This window comes from Muntiacus reevesi, chromosome 3, assembly GCF_963930625.1.
Source record: "Muntiacus reevesi chromosome 3, mMunRee1.1, whole genome shotgun sequence".
Taxonomy (NCBI): domain Eukaryota; kingdom Metazoa; phylum Chordata; class Mammalia; order Artiodactyla; family Cervidae; genus Muntiacus; species Muntiacus reevesi.
Window position 1 is genome coordinate 231,130,063 of NC_089251.1, and position 25,433 is coordinate 231,155,495.

At 39.6% G+C, this 25,433-nt stretch overlaps 1 protein-coding gene and 2 non-coding genes across 3 annotated transcripts in view; 2 read left to right on the forward strand and 1 right to left on the reverse strand.

The window, feature by feature from the left end:
* The window catches only part of GPD2 (glycerol-3-phosphate dehydrogenase 2), a 230,765-nt gene that overhangs the window by 41,919 nt on the left and 163,413 nt on the right, over positions 1-25,433 (forward strand). The gene's annotated exons all lie outside the window — the stretch shown is intronic.
* On the forward strand, positions 5,066-5,137 carry TRNAA-CGC (transfer RNA alanine (anticodon CGC)). The gene has a single exon. It is a non-coding gene; the product is annotated as a tRNA-Ala (tRNA).
* On the reverse strand, positions 5,419-5,489 carry TRNAG-GCC (transfer RNA glycine (anticodon GCC)). Its single transcript has one exon. It is a non-coding gene; the product is annotated as a tRNA-Gly (tRNA).

Consider the following 25,433-nt stretch of genomic DNA (forward strand, 5'->3'; position numbering starts at 1 on the left):
CGTCAGTCCTTTCTTGTCTCATTCTCTGCTCTCTCCCTCAATAGCCTCATCCAATCCATGACTTTGTTTTGTCTACACTAGTATTTCTCAAATATATATTTCAACACAAAACCTCTCTTTTGTCTCCAAATTCATCATCTAAGTATCCATTTAAAATTCCAATTGGGAGAGATGAATTATCCCAATTTGAACAGAATAAAAATGGAATTAATGACTACCTATAAAGTTCACTTTCCCTCCCATGTTTCCTGTTTCATTGAATGAAACAGGTAATGTTACATGATGCATGTAATTTTTCAAGCCAGAATACTGGGAATTATCTTAGACACCTCCTTCTCTCATAATCCCAATTTTCAATATATCTGTAAGTAAATCCATAGTGAATTAATATCAGAGATGTTTTGCATTAACAAATATGTACAGGGTCCTATTTTTATATTATTATTGTATTCGTGCAGTATATACATCTATATTTGCAACACTATGGAATTCTTTCTGAAGCTCCCCATAACATTTATCTAAATGCTATTCATTCCCTATCCTTGTAACAATTATTGGAAACATTAGTTTCCCTATCTGTGTAACAACTGTTCCTTTCTACATCACAGGAAATCATTCCCTTTCATTCTCCACTTTTCCTCTTTTGTGCATCATCTGTTTTCTTTTTCAGATCAGTTATGCAATCTGTGTGTATAACTTCTTATTGTCACATTAATCTTATTCCATTGCTGGCCCATTCTGTTTCCTTACACCCCCTCTTTTAAAGCTTTATTGAGCTCTAATTTACATATCATAAAACTCAACCGTTTTAACTGCCAAACTAAGTATTATAATTTTGGTTAATTTTATTGAGTTGTGCAACAGTCACCATAATCCAGTTTTAGAATATCCTTTAGAATATCTTTATCAGTGCAATAGAATCCTGTATGTCCATTTACCCTTAAACACCCGTTTTACCAATTTCCCACTTGACATTGTAAAGCCAGAATGTATCATGTGCCTCAGTAGAGCTCAGTGAGTACTTGATGCTATGGGGAGTTCATATAGAATAAATTATTATACCTAATCTCCAGGGGCCTAACTAGTTTGTAAAATAAGACCTCAGTCAGAGACCTCCACAAAAGAATATGTATCCTATTTCCAGCTTTTGTGGATAGGCCAGTATAAGACTACAGGGATTCCTGTGGTTGAGCAGATAATTTAAGTTTGGAAAAATCTTTCATATCCCATACAGATAAATGTTTTTTTTTCTCTGTGTAGGCCTATAACATCCTTTCTGAAACTGACCATTGAGTTTCCAGAAGTATGAGCTTTCTGTAACATCTCTTTCCTCTTAAATGTCATCTTAAACATGTACCTCCTTCTGTTTCCATCTATTTGTAACGAAAATCTAAATTATAGAATGTGCATCTTTCCAAGTAGAATCTAACACTGTTCAATAAACACTTCTAATTCTAAATGTAAATTATGATCACTATAATTTTTCACATTGGGGGTACTTATTGAAAAGAGTAATGTTTATTAACTGTCTCTGAATTAAATGTAACCAGTAGTTTCTTTTGGCCCTTGGGTTGTTATTAATGATAATTAACTGTGGTGATGAAGATTTACTAATAGTTATGACCCTGAGAAGCAAAAGAATGTATTTCAAAGAGCTGCCTGTTCCTTTAGGTGTTGAGTAAAGCGCTCCTTTTTCATCCAGGAAGCCACGAGCACAGGGCCATCCCAGATGCCGGGTGTAGATTACTCCACGCCTAGTCTTTCTCCGTCTCATCTTGAGCCCTTCTAATGGCCAGCAAATCAGCAGGGACAGCTGTTTGGAAGAACTCATTCATGTGATGTGGGGGTGGTTAGAGGAGACAGGATATGCAAGGGTAAGGCATGTTTGTTTTCAGCACTTGAACGCCTGCCTCCACCAGTTTTATTTTATGTGAAGGAAAACAGGGAGGAGAAGTTGGACTGAGATGGTTTCTTTCATCCTCTAGCAATGCCAGCTTCCCAGTGTGGGAGCCCCTGGGCAGGGAGTAGTCCTCTACTGTCAGAATTTTAGCAAGCTTGACTGCTCAAATAATTGGGTAAAGATCTTGAGAAAGCGTGTACTTACTTGAACACTACGGTTCTCTACCTTGGCTGCATATTAGAATCACCTTTTAAAATTCCTATGCCAAGACCACTCTCAGACCAATTAAATAAGTATATTTAGGAATGGAATTCAAGCATCAGAGTTTTTTTAAAGCCTGCCAGGTGCTTTCAATGTACTGCCAAGTTTGAGAGCCACTGGTCTGGTGATAGACATCTCTTGGGTTTTTCCCCGGTTTTACTGAGATATAATTAACATATAATATTGTACTAGATTCAAGTGCATGACATGATTTGATATATGTGTATCTTGTGAAATGACTAACACAGTAAGGTTAGTTAAAACCATCACTAGACATCTGTTGTTGTCATGAAAAAATAGACCTTAAGTACTAGCTCTTGGGTTTAGCAGCACCTTGGAATAACCTGGAAGTTTAAAAAGGTACTGATGCTTACACCCAGTCCTAGCAATTCTGACTTCATTGGTTGGGAGGGGCTCGAGCAAGTATCAGCATTTTTTCCAAGACTCTTATAAGTAATTCTGATGTGCTGATAGGAGTAAGAACTGCTGCTTGGCCTGGGAACAAGTATCTTAACTTGTTGTCAACTTGGAGGGAAAGATGCTCTATACCTGTTGGACAAAGATTGCCAGGAGCTGAAGCAAGAATGTGAAAGGAAATATGGAAACTGTACCAGAGATAAAAGTCACCTGCCTCAAAGTGGGGGTGTAAGGTCGATTGTTGTGAAGGGGGGGTGTATGCATGATGTGTGACAGAGAGACTGAGAATGGAAAATTTGGGGAAAGCTTGTCCCCAACCGAGAAATGTGGGGAAGGTGGAAAATATAAGTTTTAAATACTTTTTAAATACTTTTTAATACTCCATGATTTTGGACACTTGGTCAGCCTATCTTCATTTATAAGCAGAGCAGGGGCAGTCTTATTTGCATACAGAATAAATGGGATCCAAGGTATTCCCTAATTTAAAGTGTGCCATATCTCATCTTTCCCACCCACTACAGTGGCTGAAAAAGCCATCTTTCTGTTGGGTTATGCCAGGCCAGTAAATCAATTTCACATCCTCTCTTGGCTTTAGAGCTTGACTTAATTTTCTTTACCCAATTCACCAAGTTATGTCCTGGACTAGTAGAATAAATAGGAGGAATGAACAATTTAGAAGGAGCCTTCTTTGGGCTTAGCTGTGAACCTTAAGAACAAAGTTTCTTGCCTAAGAACGAAGTCCCAGAAAGGAAGTGCCTCAGATGATGGAGAAAGAAGTCTTAATATGAGGAAGGGATCCTAAAGAGGATGTCAAGGTGAGGTCACCAAAGGCAAATATGCTTCCTTTACAACTAACTGAATATTACACTTGTCATTTGCATTGGTGAAAACCCTGGTTGGTGAAAAATGGTTCTCTGTTTCTTGACTCAGTCAGCTGAAGAGGTTCATGTTCTAGTGACTCTGGATGGAAAACAGGGGTTGGTTTGGAAATGTTTACGTTTGGAGCGGAGTTCCTTAATGACGGTTCAGTGACGTGGCTTTTATCTTTTTTTAAAGACATTCTGCATTGAAGTCATATTAGATCAGTATGTGGCTTGTTCTGGCTTGTTCTCATTAAAAACAAAATCTGATTATGAGCCATTATTTGTTGAAATTACTGTAAGCAAACACAGTAACTTATTTATTTTTAATCTAGGACTTGATTATGAAACTTGTGGTTTACCCAGAGTTATTTTGAAACTTCTGCTTTTCTGCTCTGGCTGCTGGCCTGCTGGCTTTTCATTTTACGAGGGGCGCTCTACCGCAACAGAAAGCATTGGAAATTCTAGGCCCTCAACGTGTGCCCTTTGGGTCAGCCTTACAGGTCATTTGGAAGAGAAGGTAGCCCAGTTCCCCCGACACAAAATCGCTCCCCTGTTCTTTCCCATCAGGGCACCCGAGGCTTTTACCACTCAGTCTTCGCTTCCTTGGGGTGGTACCAGTTTAAACTGCACTGGGAAGGATCAAACAGATCATTTCATTATAAGGTAACTTAGTCCAACGTATTACCTAGCACTCAAATAACCAGAGAGAGGTTATTTCAAGGAAACACGACTGGGGTACATTTCTTCCTTTGGGGCCGGGGGTAGGATTAGCGGTTAGAAGAGTTCAGAGGACACAGGGAAGTAGTGTCGTGGGACTTATGTGTTTCTATCACAGCGTATCAGTCAGATGGGTCCAAGGTGTAAATACGGGAGAGAAAAGTGCATCATGAGGAGGTACTTCCCATCGACCTTACCCTTTATGTACAATTAAGCTACAAAGAGGGTGTTGGTGTCATTTTCTTTCAGTTTGGACCCCACATAAAAAGCATGCTGTTAAGTGATTTTCTCCTACAAGAGTTGGCTGTAGCCCCCACAAAGCCAGTTTATGGGGATTTGGCGTGCACACGTTTTCCTGAGATGTGGGTTCATTTTGGTGGGGGCAGGGCGGTTGTGCAGGTAAATCCGAAAGGCTGTCGGCAGCGCACAGAGGTCCCCACCGCTCTGCTTCAGGAGCAGGTCTCCTCTGGCACCAGGACAGCGCTCGCGGCGATTCCCGCCAGCTCCCTCGGAGCCCGCACTGGGGGGTCCTCTCCGCGACAAAGCGCCGGGTGCGCCCCCACCTCCGCGTTCTGCGGCGCCTGCGCGGTAAGCCGAGGCGGAGTCGGGCTCGGGCTGGCGCTCTGCGCCGGGACGTCCCGCCCCGCCGCCGGGCAGGGAGCAGGGTTTCGGTTCGGGCTCTAGGCGCCTCGCAGGAGTGCTCGAGAGCCAGTCAGGTTTGCGCCCCACAACGCTGGTCGCATGAAGTTCTGATACGTCTCAGAAACAGTTTCAAAAGAAGTGGCAAAGGTAGAAAAGAGGATGCCGCGGAAGCTCTCACCAAAATAAAGTCTCGAAACTTAATCAGAGCCATCGGTCTAGCGCTAGCCTGAATGAATACCTATAACAGGAAGGGATTCCTCGGCTGGGGGATGTAGCTCAGTGGTAGAGCGCGCGCTTCGCATGTGTGAGGTCCCGGGTTCAATCCCCGGCATCTCCAAACAGCCGAGGGTGTTTTTTTCTTTTTTTTTAATCCATATAATATAGTAAATGTATGGCCCATTACATTTCACATGTGTACTCTAAGCGCCCTAAAAATATGTAAAAGAAAGTCTCAAAATATGGCGCGCCTCAGGGAATGAGCCATTTTAATTGCTCCACGAGAAACTCCAACGAGAAACTATGCTTGTCATATTTATTTGCATAAAATGACCGTTTCTAACTTTCTAATGAACTCGTTTTGAGGAGCTGAGACGTGTGGGAAAAAGGAAAACATCACGTTGCATTGGCCGGGAATCGAACCCGGGCCTCCCGCGTGGCAGGCGAGAATTCTACCACTGAACCACCAATGCTCTTGCTGGAGGTGGATTTCCACACCTTACTAGAGTAGATTTGTCAGCGTGCAATGAGTCAGAAATTTTCTGTTACCAAAGTGTAAAGTTTTTAAGTCAACATCAGAAAAAGCAGTGGAGTTTTTAAATTAAATAACTATAAATATTGAGTTAACATTTCCCCAAAAAAGCTCATTATACTTAGTTCTGTTGAACCTTGAGGGGAGGTTCTGTCTTCTGAAGTCGTCCTCGGTAAATGCAAATAAAAATTTTATTAATATGTAGACACAAAATTACACAATTACTTAGTTGTGTCTTCAGATGTTTAGATGTTTTAAAACAACCACTCCTGTTTTACTTTTCTTATCTTAGCTAATTCAGGCAAATACATGGGGTAACTGTCAGGGATTGGGAGTAGTTTTGTCGGAGCGGTGAAGGCGAACTGCACTTAGATCCAAGTATATTGGAACTATGAGATGTGAACAGGCATCTTTGGAACCTTGGTGATTCTTGACAAGTGACCTAGAATCTGTAAGGTGTCCTTTCTTTGATAGTGAGAAACTTGATCCCAGGACTCTTTTACACTCCACAGTATGTTACCCTTCCTTTCCACGGAAAGTAAAATTGCAAACCATACAGTGAAGTTATATGAGGAGGAGAAAGTAAAGTGAAGGAAATGCATTCATGGAAATGAGCCTAAACATAAGATAGGAGACCCTGGATTCAGGCATTTTTGCCCCTTTATCTCTGAGAGGGAAATTGCCAGCAGTTTATAGGATCTTTGAAGGCCAGAAAGAATACGGGGGGAAGGGGATGACTGAGAAATAACAGTAAACACATAGCAGTTGCTATGTGCTGGGCTATGTAAGTACATTGCCTATGAACTTCAACCCAGTGAAGTAGGTGTTCTAATTACTTCAGCTTAACAAATGAGAAAAACTGAGGCTGTTAGAGGCAAAGTTGGAACACAAGTGGTATCATGCTTAATATTCCGTTGCTTAGCCACTCTCCTGCCTACAACAGAATAAAACACTGTGTAGTTACACCAGGAATACTTCTTGTGTAGCTCAGGAATACTGTGTATCAAGACTGGGGTTAAAGGAGGAGCATAACAAACTGCTGAAATAAGGTGAGACTTCTACATCAAGATTTATTTTTAAGGATTTTTTTTTTAACCGGGTGCATACAAAGCAAAATTTGAAGACAAATACAATACAGAATTATAAAGATGTAAGAGATACAAAGAGATTAAGGAATAAAGAAATCTAGACTACAGTCTTAGTAACATATGGGGGAGCAAATGCAAATCATTTTACTTCTTAGGACCTCCATTCCTTAAAGTAAGAGAACTAGAGGAGAGATGAGGTTTTAAAATTGCATTCCAGAAGTGTCTCAGGGTCACTAGCCAGCAGCAGGCGGGGCGGGGTGGGGGGAGGCGGGGTTGGTGGGTGGGGGAAATGGGGGGAACTCACCTTCTTTACCTGGCTTCCACACTTCACCAGCTCATTTATAACCTCTCCCGTTTATTTGCATTTGTTTGATGGCTTACAAGTCTGGAATAAAAAACGTTGAAAAGCCCTCAACTGGATGACGTAAGTTCATCTGAACTCTGAAATATTATGATTCAAAATAAAAAGGCAATCTAAAACTTCATGAGAAACACTACAAATTTAAAAATTTAAACAGGTGGCAGGAATCAAATAAGAAGTATGATCTAATGGCAAACATTATTAGTGACCCACCAATGACTAGTTTACTTTTTATCTTCCTGAGAGTCTACCTAGCTCCAGGGACAAATTGTATGCATTAAGCCAGTTATTCCATTCCCCTTTCCAAGGACTGAGCTGGGGTGGGTTTGTGACAGTTCCTGCCAGTGACAGAAAGAATGGTCAGCCAGGGGCTTCTGGGAAAGACGGTGTCTCTTTTGCCCTTTCTTTCCTGCTTGTAACACCGTCTTGTGAGGTATACTGCTTAGAGCTGCCCCAGGCATCTGGTGACTTGCAGGGAGACAGAGGATGACCCAGCAGAAAGATAAAAAGATACATTGTGCCATCCTGAAATTTTCTCCACCCAGATTTTTGGTTAGGTAAGATAAATCAGGCTCTTTATTGTTTAAGCCCCTTTGAATTAGGTGTTTTGTTACATGCAGGGAAAGGCATGTAGGATGTGTGTGTGTCTCCCAACAGTTTATACCCTTTCTGTTACAAGTCTTCTACTCTGTAGAGAACCAATACCTTGATAAGTCTACCCAAATGTTTTCCCTCACCATTGTGCTTAATTAAAGACAATATGTAACCATAGCAAGGGAAATCAAAATCCTTACCAGAACTTTCTTTCCAGAGTTATAAACTGAAACTTTTTTTTTTTGGGGGGGGGGGGTGTCAAGCAGGTTGAATGTACAGCTGGTATTGTTATAGCTATCTTGCTTGTACAAGAGAGAGAAGCTGTCCCTGGTATGACAGTCATGCCTAACTAGAACAAATTCTGGATTTTGCATTTATATGAGTCAGTAAGTTGTCCTTATGCAATAAGTTGCCTTTTATTTTTTAAATCAGTTTAAATAGTATTTATTTTGCTTGCAAATGAAAAACACACATTGAGAAGCTGTTTTACCCCCGAACAGTAAATTTAGAGAACTTTTTACTCTAGAATGTGCTATAAGATGAAAATATGAAAGTTTAAGGAAAATTTAGAGAAATTCACCATCAGTGGTTGAATCACCAATAAAAGCCATATGAAAAATTTGAAGGACCCATCCTTAGTTTGTTGGACTAGTATTAATTCAGTAGCAAGGGAAGCCACCAAAGATTTTTTTGAGTAGATAAAAGATCGGAGCATCTGAAGAGATGATCTGGCAACAGTGTGTCAAAGAAGTGGAAGTAAAAGAAATTGTAAGTAGGGGAATTCACCCAGGAAGTGAATACAATGGGAGCAGTGAAGCAATGAGGTCTTGAATTAGGATGAGGTCTCTAGCATGAGGCAAGGCAGGAAGAAGGAAAATGAATCTAAGAGATGAAGGAATAAAGATATCTAGGCTACAATTTTAGTAACCTATGGAAGAACAAGTAACTTAAGTGACTGGGAGAAGAGTGGTGTAGTGTAGGGAAGTCAGGAGAAAAGATGGGAACTAAAGAGTGGGGTCAAGTGTTCACTTCTGGAAATACTGACTGAGATAAGTCAGGGCAGAACCTTACTAGGTAGCTGTCATCTAGATCTGAAGAAATCAAGGCTCCAAGGTGAGTTGGGCTTCAGCTGCTCAGGACTGGAAGGTAAGAATATAGATATGGAGGTAATCCCAGAGAGCTGAGGGCAGAGCCTTGGGAAGGTCTATTTTAGGGAGCAGCAGGAATTGAGGGGTCAAAGAGAGACAGGGAAGTGGGGTGTCTGGGATCTGTGGAGACACGGCTTATCAGGCAGGCAGAACCCTCCTCCTTTGCTAGTTCTGAGTGACACATCATGACAAATACAGTTATCATTGTGTTTCGGAGATACACTCTATATTAACCCTGTTTCACATCAGAGATGCTGTGGCAGGCCGTGCTTTCCCCCTTGGCATGGTTAAACATGGAAAGATCACCAGATGGCATACCCTGACACTTCCCCTAGTCTACCGTGCTCCCAAACTCTGATGAGCAAGGGCCGAGAGGAAGAAAGCAGGGAGTGCCGTGAGAGGTTACACAATCATGTCTCTTAGGAAACCTGATCTTTGTGACAGTCCCATGGGGTAGGCAGGAGCTTGTAATTTGCATCATGGCACCTTGGGACACTTGCTCAAGGCATCTAGTCCCTGGTTGCTGTTGGCTCACTGTGGAAGTCTGGCCAAGCTTAAAGCTGAAGAAAGTAAACCATTAAGAAACAGAAATAGTTCATAGGATGCATAGCCACCAAAGCAATGACTTTTTTTTTTTTCAACTTGTGAGTGATTGTATTGATTTAATACACACAGCTTATTTCTGTCCCAGGTTACAAACTAGCCCTGGGGAAATGGTGGAGCCAGTCATTTGGATTGCCCTTTACTGGCTGGGAATTAAATCATTACTTACTCCATTTTAGAATCACAAGTAGTACCCCAAGGCCTACTTTCCTAAGGATTAAAATCAAGGCATGGAAATGAAGAATCCAGGTGTAATTCTCAGATGCATGCAGATGTTGAGAATGCAGCAATTTTTCCTAGAAAATTGTCACTGCCAAATCCTTCTGCTTGCGATATGCTCATGCCTAGTCCTCCAGCAGGTCCAATCAGTCACTGCATCTGATTCCCCCCTTTTAAAATGGTACTGATTCTTGCTCCCATCCCTCTCTCCTACCTCATGCAGACCCTTATCAGCACACTTCTTGGGTTACCTGGGAAACCCCTGGTTTCCTTGGACATGCTTCATGCTGTTACCAGTTGAATTTTCTCCCTCCTTCTCCTACTCCCTGCCTCCTACCCCTCCTCCCTCTGTTTCTTACTTCCTTAATATTTGAAAATAAAATTGTTCCTTTATTGCTGGTTCAATAATTGAATTAATTTCAAATCCATAGATTCCTCAGGTTTATGGGTGGGAGTTCTTTATCCTTTTCTTTTGACAGCCATCTCTGGGAGCAGCATTTATTCATGTATTCTTGACCTGTGCCGCTTGACCACCTACTATCTAATGGCAAAAATGGCTTTCTCTTCCTTTCTCAAGGGCTCTCTTCCTCCTTTCAAGTCAATTGGTTTCTTAAAATTTATGTATATATTTTCAAAGTAATCCATGAATAAGGTAAGAAAATTCAAAAGCTGTAAGGATATGCATTAAAAAGTCTAAAAAAAAGTAAGTCTTCACCCCACTGCAGTAAGTTTCCTGGGTTCTCATTCCTACAGGCAGCCTGCAGTCATTCATTTCTTGTGTTTCCCTCCACAGATATTCTATGTAGATACACATATAGCATTTTACTTTTATGCAAAAATGGCACATACCATACACACTATTATGCTCATTTGTCTTTTCTTTCTTTTTTTCGGAAAAATGGATCTCAGGAAAATTTCTTTCCAAGTACATGGGAAGATACTTCTTTCTTTTTAATGGTTCTATCATTTTTAACTGCCTTTTACTGGTTAGGAATTTAAATTTTATTTATTCCATCTCACAATCACAAACAGTGCCCCAAGGCCAGGTTTCCTTAGGATTGAGTCAAGGCAGGGAAATGAAGACTGCAGGTGTAATGCTGAGATGCGTGAAGATGATGAGAATGTGCAGTTCATGAAGGAGACATCATTACCTTAGCCAGGTCGTTAACAGAGGACAGACTATCTCTGATCTTTCCTTAGTGGAAATAAACTGCAGTGAATATCCTTGAACAAATGCCATTTTGCTCATGTGTAGGACATGTTACAGGATAAATTCCTAGAGGTGCAACTGCTAAGTCAAAGGGTAAGTGCATTTAAAACTTCCATACATACTGCAGAATTACTCCCAAGAGAGGTCTGTATTTTTAAAAACACTGATTTCATTACATTGCTCTTTTGTTCACCAACCTCAGTGGATCCCAGGTGTGACCACATTTTCTAAACCTTGCTAGATTCAGGGCCAGCTTCACAGAAGCATGTCCTGTGTAGTCATCCAGAGCCTCGCACTTGGATGGTGATGGGACACACCATGGCTTGTACGCAGCATGGACATGGCATTGGGTCAGATGTATTACAGAGTAACATGGATGCTCTCAAAAGCATAGTGCGTAGTAAATGATGTAGGGGCTTCCCTGATGGCTCAGTCGGTAAAGAATCTGCCTGCAACACGGGAGACCTGGCTTTGATTCCAGCCTGGCTTTGATTCCAGCCTGGGTTTGATTCCAACCCGGGTTCGATCCCTGAGTTAGGAAGATCCCTTGGAGAAGGGAATTGCAACTCACTCCAATGTTCTTGCCTGGAGAATTCCATGGACAGAGGAGCCTGGCAGGCTACAAATGTAAGCTACAAAGATGACAATATTATATGAGTTTAAAATAATGTAAGCAAAACAATACCTCTTTTGTAAGGTCACATATAAACAAAAGATGTATATTAAGCACAAATACTGATGGTTTATGGGGAGGCAAAGGGAATTAAATAGGATATGGGGATAAAAGTCAATAAATACATGAACGAAACAACGAAGAGGTGTGGTCCAATAAGAATAATGTATCATGAACAGAAAGTATGAGTAGTTCAACTCTAGACTACTGAGCTCTGCCCAGCTCAAAAAATCATAAAAAGTAAAAATCAAAGCATATATGTTGTAAAAATGCAAACAACACAAAAAGATACACAGTAGGAAGTAAACTTTTCCCTCCATTCTAGTACAGTAATGGGGGTGGTGGAGGTTGGGAGAGAGAGAGACAGGGAGAGAGAACATAATGTAATCAATCCTCTATTGATGGACCCTGTTTACTAGAATGTTTCTCATTTTTAGATTGATTTTTCAGGTTATTTGTATATAAACAAACCTCATTTGTATCTTACTTTTCTGAGCTCCTTGTATTGAAGGAGCTTCTTTTCTGAGCTCCTTCTAGTCCCTGTCAAAATTTACCTCTTAAATATTTACCAAAAATATTTTATTTTTTCCTGTACTCATACCTTCCTCTAACATTATACTTTTGGTCAGAGAAAGTTTTATACAGTTGTTCTGTTTGCATGAAAACAGACCTTTTCCAGCCCTGTGGCCACTGCTGCAGATTGCGTTTCAGTAGACCCTGAAGCAATGTCGTATGTAAAGTCAGTGTTCAGATATTCTGACTGATACTGAAAATTGCATGCGGAAAGTAACCTTCTCTCTAGTTTTGAACAAACAAAGATATCTGGCCATATAATGGACTTAAATCGTAAGGAAAATATGTTATATGCAGCAGAAATGATCTCCTAAGCAAGCAGCTGAAGAGCTAGAACCAGCTGTCATTTAGGCTGTTAATATATAAAAGAAAAAAAAGGTGTGTCTCTGGTTGGGGATACTCAGTTTGGAATAGGGAGGAACACTTTAGCCTTGTGCAACTCATCTAAGGATAAGAAGGGCTCACTGTCACTTCTAGGTTACATTTAAAATATACAATGTATGCAAAATAACATTAAGGGGCAAGAAAGCCTCTCTGACCAGGAGTGAATTGTCTTTGAAACATCTTTGGTCAAAACTAGAGCATACTCGTGGCAAATTACTGTACAGTAGGTTCACAGAAAGATCTGACTTTCCTGTGTTTGAACTAGCACATCCTATGCCAAACCCTGCAAGTGCTGAGACACCACAGAGCCTCTGCTCTCAAATTCTAGCTGTTTTTTTTTTTTTTTTTTTTTGAACATCACAACCCAACAAACACATATATATAATATATTGTTGTTGTTTAGTCACTAAGTTGTGTCGGACTCTTCTGTGACCACCCCATGGACCGTAGACCTCCAGACTCCTTTGTCCTTGGGATTTCCTGGGCAAGAATATGGGTTGCCAGTTCCTTCTCCAGGGGATATTCCCAATCCAGGGATTGAACCTGAGTCTCTTGTGTCTCCTGCAATGGCAGGCAGATTCTTATCACTGAGCCACCAGGAAAGCCCTCTGGCTTTTTTTTTTTTTTTTTTTAATGTGTATTCTATTGTGTCCTTGTCCTTGTGGCCCACAGACATGCTCTTGGAAATGACTCCCAGCTCCCTTGCCTCCTGGTATTTCTTTGGGACATTTAACTCCTTTAAGTCAGTACTCAGAAGGCTCAGTTAATCTAAGTCCCTAAGGCCCCAAATTGGATGCCATTGGCCTATAGAATAGGGCCAAAGCAACATCTTAATTGTGTGTCGCCTCAGCATTTTGCCCAGATTTAATTTTCTGTGTGTCCTAATATAATAGACAAATCCATTTTTTGAATTGTTTGTAAATACCTTGAACTTTTCCATCGAAGATTGAATCATCTCAGCACAGAAGTTGTGAGAGGGAGTAAGGTATCTTAATAGAAACTTACAGATTTAACTTTGAACACTAATAACCATTAACACATTTTTCCTTATGTTTCTTTATCTTCATTTACTGTAAGGGACTGTATTGTAAAGTCATATACCATTTGACTTTGTTTTGTTCCTTAACATTCATGAACCATCTTATCTTGAGTTTATGCTTAAAATGTTAATACTGCTATTAGTTACTTGGAGACCTCTTCACTCTTCCCCTTTCCTCTGATATGTATACACCATGTTTACCCAAAAAGGGTATTGCACTGGTGAGAGGAGTATTCGATTTGGTCAATTAACTGAATGTCTAACAGATGAATTATTTCCATTTTAATGTGGTTTTTTTTTTTTTTTTATACTTCTAACACTAACCTTATGCAGTGGAAGAAAAATAACAGGGTAGGTGAAAATAACTAAAACTGCATGCAGTATTTTTAGGGAATTAGTCTTTGTTCAGCTTGAACTAACAGCAAAGTAATTACATAAACTAGAACACTTTTAGTTAACAGATGGAAGAAATTAAGGTTTAAGTAACTGCTTAAAATCCTTTAAAAAGTAAGTGGAGAATTGGAAATATGACTCTAGAACTTACACTCTTTTTTTTTTTTTAGAACTTACACTCTTTAAAAAAATAAATAAGAGATTCCCTTCCAGAATATCTTTTTTTTTTAATTTAATTTATTTATTTTTGGCTCTGCTAGGTCTTCATTGCTGTGCACAGACTTTCTCTAGTTGCGTTATGTAGGCTTCTCATTGAGGTCGCTTCTCTTACCGTGGAACACAGGAGCTAGGAGGCATGGGCTTCAGAAGTTGTGACATGTGGGCTCAGGAGTTGCGGCTCCTGAACTCTCGGGCACAGACTCAGTAGTGTGGCACATGGGCTTAGCTGCATGTGGGATCTTCCCAGATCAGGGATCTAACCGTGTCTTCTGCATTGGCAGCAGAATTCTTTACCACTGAGTCACCAGGGAAGCCCCTAGAACTTACACGCTTGACAACTGGTCTATAACAGACCCACAAAAGATTTACTTTCTATTTCATTTGTATAAATTTCAGTTAAGTTCTATATGTTAAACAATTGCATCAATGGATATTACTAGCATTTTTCCTTTAGTACCGAGTAGCTTCCATGGACAAAGGAGCCTGGTGGGCTGTAGTCCATGGGGTCGCTGAGTCAAACACGACTGAGCAACTTCACTTTCGCTTTTCACGTTCATGCATTGGAGAAGGAAATGGCAACCCACTCCAGTGTTCTTGCCTGGAGAATCCCAGGGACGGGGGAGCCTGGTGGACTGCCATCTATGGGGTCGCACAGAGTTGGACACGACTAAGGTGACTTAGCAGCAGCAGCAGCTTCTATGATGATCTTAAGGGTCATTAAACCTGAAGTCCCTCAGAAGGGTAAAGAATTCCAAATATAATTGGAATATTCAGATACAATGTATATATTATAAGTTATAATATTCTGACTTAATGATCCCCTATTATAGAACTAGTACATACTGTTAAACTAACATTCAAATGTTTGAATCATTGATAGGAATTCTTTCTATAGAATCCTTCATGGTCTTGAAGAATATTATACCTGACCAGAAAAACTAAGTCTGCTCAGATACCAAGTAGTTTCTTTGGCTCAGTTTGCCAGCCTGAGTGAAACTGCTTGCACAGGTCAGTTGAGAGCACTGGTAAAACAGAACACCTAAAGCTTCTCCTAGCAGTGTTGAGTAATAAAGAGGTAAGCTTTATCCATCACACTTGTCACGTGATATATTAGTTAAAAGTTCAGGATCAGGTCAGGCTATCAAGGTTTGAATCCCATTTCCTTCTCTAGCTCTCCGAGCTTAGGCAAAGCATTAACCTCTCTGTCTCAGTTTTTTTCTTGGTAAAATGCACACACAATTGTACTTACCTCTTAGGGTTTTTGTGAGAAGTAAATGGGCCAACACACATAAAATTCTCCCACAGTATCTGGCAAATAATAGACTTAGATCAATAAATATTAGTTGTTAATACTAAGAAATGAAAGTCAAGATCACAGCAAACTGTACAAAATTCTTAAAGAGATGAGCATACCAGACCATCTTACTTGCCTCCTGTGAAACCTGTATGCAGGTCAAGAAGCAACAGTTAGAGCCAGACCTGGAACAATTAACTGGTTCAAAATTGGGAAAGGAGTACGTCAAGGTTCTATATTGTCACCTTGTTTATTTAACTTACATGCAGTGTACATCATGCAAAATACCAGGCTGGATGAAGCACAGACTGGAATCAAGATTGTGGGGAGGAATATCAATAACCTCAGATATGCAGATGACATCACCCTTATGGCAGAAAGTGAAGAGGAACTAAAGAGCCTCTTGATGAAAGTGAAAGAGGAGAGTGAAAAAGCTGGCTTAAAACTCAACATTCAAAAAATGAAGATTATAGTATCAGTCCCATCACTTCATGGCAAATAGATGGGGAAACAATGGAAACAGTGACAGACTTTATTTTCTTGGGCTCCAGACTGGCAATGATGACTGCAGCCATGAAATTAAAAGACATTTGTTCCTTCTAAGAAAAGCTATGACCAACCTAGACAGCATATTAAAAAGCAGAGACATTATTTTGCCAACAAAGGTCTGTCTAGTCAAAGCTACGGTTTTTCCAGTAGTCATGTATAGATATGAGAGTTGGACCATAAAGAAGGCTGAGCACCAAAGAATTGATGCTTTCAAACTGTGGTGCTGGAGAACACTCTGGAGAGTCCCTTGGATAGCAGGGAGATTAAACCAGCCAATCCTGAAGGAAATCAACCCTGAATATTCATTGGAAGGACTAATGCTGAAGCTGAAACTCCAGTACTTTGGCCATCTGATGCAAAGAGCCAACTCATTAGAAAATACCCTGATGCTGGGAAAGATTGAAGACAGGAGGAGAAGGAGATGACAGAGGATGAGATGGTTGAATGGCATCACTTACTCAAGGGACATGAGTTTGAACAAGCTCCAGGAGATGGTGAAGGACAGGAAAGTCTGGCATGCTGCAGTTTGTGGGGTTACAAAGAGTTGGACACTGCTGAGCAACCAGACAACAAAAACAATTATATGATATCCTTATAATCAGTATAAAGATGAGCAACATAGTTATAAGGACCAGTAAATATAAAACTAAGAGAAGAAACTACATACTACTCTACTACATACTAGTAAAGAAGAAACTACAAAAATTACATATTTTTGCTGAGTTAGCAAAAAAAAAAGCAGCTCTTTATTTCATCAATATTACATAATCTTTGCTTATACTTTTTGTGGCTATGTTGGTAGAGATGATGTCAAAACTAGTAATCTTCATGACCTTTTATATTTATAGTATACTTATGACATGAAGTACTTTCACAGTGATTTTGCTTTGCAACAGTTCTGTGATAGTAATATTTCCTTGTTTTAATAGTGTAGAAATTGAAGGTTAAAAAATTAAAGCTACCATTTTAAAGAGGCAGAAAGTTTTTTAATTCTAAATTCCTGAATTTTCTTCCATGGGAGTGTGGAGAATGTAGATTAAGTGATTTATCTATTTAACACAATTAATGAATCAGCAGGAAGTATTCAGTTGGATATAGTTTGCCTCAGAAATTCAGTCACTTCAACTTAAATAATTTGCAGTGTTAAATTTAAAAGTTTTGGTGCAAATGCACAAATTACTTGGAGACAAATATTGATTTTCCTTATAATTAAAAGATAGGGTCTTGATGTCATTCTTGTGTGTGCTTATGCCTTCAGTCGTGTTCAGCTCTTTATGGCCCCATGAACCAGGGGCTGCTCTGTCCATGGAATTTTCCAGGCAAGCATACTAGAGCAGGTTGCCATTTCCTCTCTCAGGGGGTCTTCCCGGCCCAGGGACTGAGCACTCGTGTCTTGTGAGTCCTACCTTGGCAGGCAGGTTCTTTACCTCCTGGGAAGCCCCTGATGTCAGTCTTGCTGTCACAAATTTTAAAATGGTAATAAAAAATAGAGAGAACATGTGTCATTAATCTACTTCCGTTTTAGCATTTTAAGTGAAACCGCTTTCAGAACTGACATTTTAAAGCAGACTAAAACATAAATAACATACAGTGTACTACTTACCTGTCTTTTTAATTCTGCAAATTGTATATAAACTGAGTTAAGTTCAACAGTTCTGTAATAATTGATGCTAAAGCACAAGTACAGATAGTCAACATGTGAGGTCAAACATTCACCTTAAAACATATGGAGTAGATCTATTATATGAAAGTATTTATAATGCTTCTTATAGATATATCTAAGTGTATCTCTATACTAAGAAATGCGTGTATGCTCAGTCATGTCTGACTGTTTGCAACCCCATGGACTGTAGCCCACAAAGCTTCTCTGTTCATGGAATTTTCCAGGCAAGAATACTGGAGTAGGTTGCCATTTCTTACTCCAGAGGATCTTCCCAATCTAGGGATCAAACCGCTCCTGCTTCTCCTGCACTGGCAGGCAGATTCTTTTCTTACTGTACTACCTAGGAAGCCCCATCCTAAGGAATACTTGGATCCTAAATAGTCTAGATGGGCTTCCCAGGTGGCGCTAGTGGTAAAGAACTCGCCTGCTGATTCAGGAGACATGGATTTATTTGATCCCTAGGTTGGGAAGATTCCCTGGAGTAAGAAATGGCAACCCACTCCAGTATTCTTGCTTGGGAATACCCATGGACAGAGCAGCCTTGTGGTCTACAGTTCGTAGGGTCACAAGGAGTCAGACATGACTGAAGCGACTTCAGTTCAGTTCAGTCACTCAGTCGTGTCCCACTCTTTGCGACCCCATGGACTGCAGCATGCCAGGCCTCCCTGTCCATCACCAACTCCCGGAGTTTACTCAGACTCATGTCCATTGAGTCGGTAATGCCATCCAACCATCTCATCCTCTGTCATCCCCTTCTCCTCCCATCTTTAATCTTTCCTAGCATCAGGGTCTTTCTAAATGAGTCAGTTCTTCGCATCAGGTGGCCAAAGTATTGGAGTTTCAGCTTCAGCATCAGTCCTTCCAGTGAATATTCAGGACTGATTTCATTTAGGATTCACTGGTTGGATCTCCTTGCAGTCCAAGGGACTCTCAAGAGACTTCTCCAACACCACAGTTCAAAAACTTCAATTCTTCGGTGCTCAGCTTTCTTTATAGTACAACTCTTACATCCATACATGACTACTGGAAAAACCATATCTTTGACTAGACAAACCTTTGTTGGCAAAGTAATGTCTCTGCTTTTTAATAAGCTGTCTAGTCTGGTCATAGCTTTTCTTCCGAGGAACAAGTGTCTTTTAACTTCATGGCTGCAGTCACCATCTCCAGTGAGTCTGGAGCCCAAGAAAATAAAGTCTGTCACTGTTTTTCATTGTTTCCCCATCTATTTGCCATGAAGTGATGGGACCAGATGCCATGATCTTAGTTTTCTGAATGTTGAGTTTTAAGCCAGCTTTTTCACTCTGCTCTTTCACTTTCATTAAGAGGCTATTTAGTTCTTCTTTGATTTCTGCCATGAGGGTGGTGTCATATGCATATCTGAGGTTATTGATATTTCTCCCAGCAATCTTGATTCCAGCTTGTGCTTCATCCAGCCCAGTGTTTTTCATGGTGTACTCTGTATATAAGTTAAATAAGCAGGGTGACAGTATACAGCCTTGACATACTCCTTTTCCTGTTTGGAACCAGTCTGTTGTCTCATGTTCACTTCTAATTGTTGCTTCTTGACCTGCATACAGATTTCTCAGGAGGCAGGTCAGATGGTCTGTTATTCCCATCTCTTTCAGAATTTTCCACAGTTTATTGTGATCCACACAGTCAAAGGCTTTGGCATAGCCAATAAAGCAGAAGTAAAGCAGAAGCAACTTAGCACACACAGAGATAGTCTAGATATTCACATGCTTGATGGAAGGGGTATGAAGCAAATGATCCCAAGTTACTTTCTAGCTCTGTAGCTCTGTCACATTTCTGTGGCTTTATGGGCATCATATTATTGGTAAACTTTATTTAAAAAAATTAACTTTTGCATTCAAAGTGGATGAGATCTGTGACTTCCCAGGCTGTCCAACAGTTAAGACTCTGCGCTTCCAGTGCAGGGAGCACAAATTTGATTCCTGGTCAAAGAACTAAGACCCTGCACACTACACAGCATGGCCAAAAGAAGGAAAAAAAAAGTGGATGACATATTAAAACCTTTTTCTTAAGTTATTTAGTACTAGCATTACTTTAATGAGTACTTACTCTTCAAATGATTATAATTTCAATGACATTTGCTTTTTTTAAAATAGAGGATGCCATCAGTCTTTTCATATATATTCTAAATAACAGTGACAGTCCCAGAAAGGATCAGTAGGTATTTAATATATGTTGTTAAATAAGAACATGAAGATATTATATAATATCTATCTAGATATAATGATGATGAGTTAATGTGCTCCTATTTCCTCTGTCTTTTAGACATTATAATGAACACACATTCTCTTATTTAACTGTGGAAGAATAGAACAAGAAGAAAGTCTAATTCAAAGTCTTTACTTTTCATTAATTAGTCATTCATGGAGTATTTTTTGACTTTTAAATTATGTGCCAGATACTCTTCAAGTCACTGAGGATACATCCTTGAATAAAAGAGACAAAAATCCCTACCCTCCTGGCACTAACATTCTAAATGGGAAGATTTTTTAAAAAAAAGATGCAATATTAGAAGACAGTGTATAGTTCTGTAAATAGTTGTAAGAGCTGTGGGAAAAATAGACAAGGGAAAGGGGTTATATAATGTTCGTGTGTATGTGCTCTGTCGTGTCTGATTCTCTGTGACCCTTTAGACTATAGCCTGTCAGGCTCCTCTATCCATGGGATTTTCTAGGCAAGAATACTTGTGTGGGTTGCCATTTCCTCCTCTAGGCGATATTCGCAACTCAGGGATCAAACCCTCATCTCCTGTGTCTACTGCATTGCAGGCAGATTCTTTACCTGCTGAGCCATCCGGAAGGTAAAACAAAATGTTGGTAAGAGACTAAAATTGTAAAGAAGATAGTGAGGGAAGGCCCCACTGAGGAAGTGACATTCCAGGGAAGATGTGTCAAGGAGGAAGGGTATTCTTTGAGTGAGAATAGAAAGTGTAAATTCCAAAGTCCCTGAGGTGGAAGATGATTTTTTAAGGGAGCAGCAAGGAGTTCCTGTGGTTGGAATGAAATGAAGGTGGATGAAAGTGATAGGAAATGAGATTAGGGAGACCGGTGGGCAGGTGGTGGCTAGGCAAGGAATTTGGCTTTTGCTCTGAATGATATGGAACTCCACTGGAAGGTTTTTGGCAGAGGAATGGTTTTGCTTAATTAATAGTACTTAGCAGAAATAGTCTGGCTGCTGAGTTGACAATGGGGTAAATGGGGGCAAGAAAGATAGCAAGGAGTCAAGGTAAGAGATTATTTCAATAATCCATACAAAACACGATGGAGGCTGGGACAGATGATAGCAATGACAATGGTTAGCAGTAGTTAGACTGAGTGTATTTTACAACTACAAGTCAACGTTAGATGCTTTCAAAGCTGAAAAGGCCCAGAGAAGCTATGATTTGACTAAGACAGAAACCAGTTAACTGGTAGAGCTGACATCGGATCACAGGTCGTCTTCTACTCCATGTTATACTTTCCCCGATAGTCTCACTTGTATAAGAGTTAAAATAGCTCATCCTTTGAAATCAAATTGGAAAATGAAAAGTATTACTTACATGTAATTGGGATTACGTGTGTTAGGATTCGTTGTTTAAAATTAAAAGAGAATATTTCAAAGTCTTCACATATTTTATATCACTTTATTCTAAAGGTGAAACTAATTTGCCTGGCATATTGGACAGCTTAGATCTGGATTGATTTTTTTTTTCCCTCTGTTTATCCAAGTGGTCAACATTTGAGTCTGTTCCTTCACCGTTCATGAGTTTTCTGAATGATTCGTAAGTGTCTTGTATGGTGCCAGATGCTGGAGCTTCTCTAATACCTGACTCCATAAAACCTCACCTTGGCACTGCTGGTCCTTCACTCCTCTGCATATCTCTCTCTTGTAACATTCATTGCACTGAATGACGTTTATCTGTTTAACTGACTTGTTTTCTCTTGAAATGTTAAGCGATCTGAATTCAGGATTAAGTCTTATTTATCTTTCCATTTTCAGAAACTAGAACAATGCCTCATGCGTTGTATGTGTTCACTGCCGGGGTCCAGCCCCAGCAGGATCCAGGGGAACCCTCAGGATGAACGGCGTCGGCGAATGAGAGAGAGAGGCAAAGCTCGGGGCTGAGTCTGAAGTTTATTTTTGCACGGCCCCTTTATACCCTTAACAACATCTTTGAGGGAAGTGCATATCGCCTACACACAGGGCATCTCAAAACATTACAGCAGCTTGACCTTCAACAGAAACTGGATGTCACCCACATACTTTTTCGTTCACAAGAGTCTTTCTTATCATTTGGCCTTCAGGCCTGCTACATTTTATGGCTTGCACCTGGTGTGACTTAAGCAACTTCAGTAGCTGACCCTGTTTTTCTTATAATTAATCTATTTTCTTTCTAATAAGCGTCATCTCTATGGGAACTAGATAGGATTACATTTTTACAGAACAGAAATGCGAAGGACTACAGAAACAGCAGATATGGCACAAAACAGGCTCTTAGTCTAAAAGTTAACTTCCTGCAAGAAGTCTCCAGCTAATCTCTATCTAAAGTATTTTCTGTTAGGCACATTTGTGGCTATCATATTTGTGGAGCTTTTCTCACCCTGCGGAGGGACCTATGCTTAATAGTTTCTTTTGTTAGCATACTGTGCTTAGGATGTTTAGAACAATCAAGAGCATTTTGTGCAATGAGATCACACATTTATCAAACAAGCCAGAATGCCAGCAAAATGTTTGAATGGAAGCATTTCCTTCATCTCTGGCCCCTTCATAGGGTACCAGCATCCAGAAGATTTATTAATTAGGGTTTTAAGTTGGTCCTCATTCAGTGAAAGAGGAGCAGGAGAGCTCTCGGCAGGCAATACAAGAATCTGCAGCAGGGCAAACAAGAACAACAGCAGAAAAAGGGGGGAGGATACAGGGTGGGGTAGAGGCCGAGGCCAACCTGGAGGGTCCCTTATCCTAGACGGCCTTGCCTGTCAGGTTTTTTCCTCGTGACCTCGTCATGGATGGGTTCCCGGACGGCCTTGCCTGCCCGGTATTTTCTTCATGACCTCGTCATGGGCGGGACCTCCCATAACAGCTCCCGGCAGTTCACTGAAGGATGAATCAACCAATTTTACTCAGAATTTGGTTTAGGATCACTTTCTTTTTCTTTTTTTCCCTTTAGATCTCATTCTTTGCGAGGTGAATGATCAATAGAAGGGAAAAACGGAAAAGTTAGAAAATAGTATTTGATTAATACCAGTAATTAGGTAAGGTCTGTGAATGGTTGTATAAAATTAAACAAATGCCGGAAGATGAAAATTATGATTGACTAGATGGTTTGGAGCAAAACCTTCATGAATGTGCAATGATTTTCTATTTGGATCTGTATTTGTTTATGTATTCAAGTTCATAAACAAGGTACTGATAATAAGATTGTTCCTTAACTTACCAAATATTTATTGAGCAGCTATTACATCAGGATTTGCTGATGTTCTTGGTTCATGGAATGCTTTTATGTGCATAAAGACATTTAAATTTTTTCATTTATTTTAACTTATTTATATTAATATATAATTCATGAAATTTATTTCTTAGGAAGAAGTTAAACTTTTAAAAAAGTAAATTGAAGAAAAATGTAACAAGGGAAGTAAAATAGTGAGGGACATGTACAAATACTAAAACTTTGAGAAATATAATACAGTGAGCCATAAAGTGACAACAAAGAAATTTCTAGAGACTAGTCAAATGGACCATGAAGTATTATAGCTGATAATAAAGCTTAGTTTCAGGAAAAATAGCGTTTCTCTAATAAGAAAAGAGCTAGCAGTTTTTTTTAGCTTTTTTTCTTCTTGTTACTGTTGGCTTTAAATTTATATATCTGAGTGATATAAAACCTTCTTACAGACTGATTTCATCTGGATTTCTCCCACTTCCATTCTGCTTTTCTATTTTTCTTGACCTCTTTTATTTTTTTAAATCACCCTTCTCATCATCAACAAGAACAAGTATGAAGAGACAAAATGTGGTTGAATTTGCATAAGAGAAATTTTAGCTGAGTAGTTTTATAGTGAAACATTCCTTGAGACATATGCTTTTGAGTACTAGTCAAAAACTTGTAAATAAGTGGTCTATGACTCTATGGTTAATTGTGTCTGTCTGCCTCTCTGTTTTTGGTTAAAACCAAACATTTCCTTATTTAAAATAAACTTATAGGATAAGGACAGCCAAGCTTCTTTGCATCTTTAAGGTTTAGCAAACTTTGAAGTTTTTTTCTAAGTTTATTTGAAAAACAAGAAATTTGGGGATACAAAATTGTTACTTGATCCAACATATATTTTTCTTTTTGGATTTGTTCCAAATCCTACCTGAATCCTTTCTGAAATATCTACCAAATCCTTTCTGAAATATCTATCTGAAATAATTATTTAACTATTCAGTGAAACTTTCAACATCCTAATAAATATTCAGATTTGGTTATAAGATGGTTGTCTCCAGCCAGATTCCTATATAAAGTGTTAGTCCCTCAGTTGTGTCCAACTCTATGCAACCCCATGGATTGTAGCCCTTCAGGCTCCTCTGTCCCTGGGGTTTTCCAGGCAAAAATATTGGAGTGGGTAACCTTTTTCTTCTCCAGGGAATCTTCCTGACACAGGGATCAAACCCAGGTCTCCCATATTGCAGGCAGTTTCTTAACCATCTATTTAGCCACCAGAGAAGCCCTATCAGAGATTAGTACAATGACATTTGTGACTCAACAAGATGTATTTCTACCAATTTTGAACCTCTTAAAATATCAATTAGCAATGCTAAATAAAAATTCCAACATTTCTTTTATTTGCTTCTGATTTCAGCTGCATAATTTTATAATTTGAAAAGTTCTTCAGTAGAAACTGACAAGAGAAATAAAACCAAAACCAATTTTATTTCATTTTGCATCTATTGATGATACTTCGAGCTGTTTAAATCTTTCTTGCTGCAACTCCCTCATAAAGTCATTCATACCTAAAAAAGAGTTAGGAATTGATATACACATAGAGGAGGGTAGCTATGAATAAATCATTTAGATCTCATTTTTCCTCATCACTTTTCCTGAAATGTTAGTGTTGGATTCTTACATGCCACTGGTTTCACTGATTTGTCCTTCTGGGATTTTTTTCCCCCAGATTAGTCGCTGGAAAAAATGTGAGACACAAGGTTTCTTAATGCATATTCTCAGTATTCAGTAGTATATGAATTTTAGATCTTCTGCAAAACCAAATGGATGGGTCTTCTAAATTTTCATGGGAAAGTTTTTCTTTGTTGGATCTACTCAGTTTATTTATTGACACTTAACCTAGAGAATAGGGTTTATTAAAATTGAATGTGCATGTAAATCATCCGGGAAAATATATGAAGTTCAGATTCCGTCTAGTAGGTCTCAAGTGAGGTTTGAGATTCTGCATTTCTATGCTGACAAAGGTCCATACAGTCAAAGCTATGGTTTTTCCAGTAGACATGTATGGATGTGAGAGTTGGATCATAAAGGAAGTTGAAGGTGAAAGAATTGATGCTTTCAAACTGTGGTGCTTGAGAGTCTCTTGGACAGCAAGGAGATTAAACCAGTCAATCCTAAAGGAAATCAAGCCTGAATATTCATTGGAAGGACTGATGCTGAAACTGAAGCTCCAATACTTTGGCCACCTGATGTGAAGAGCTGACTCATTGGAAAAGACCATGATCCTGGGAAAGATTGAGGGCAGAAGGAGAAGGGGCTGACAGAGGATGAGATGGTTGGATGGCATCATCGACTCAATAGACATGAGTGAGCAAACTCCTGGAAATGGTGAAGGACAGAGAAGTCTGGTGTGATGCAGTCTATAGGGTTACAAAGAGCCAGACATG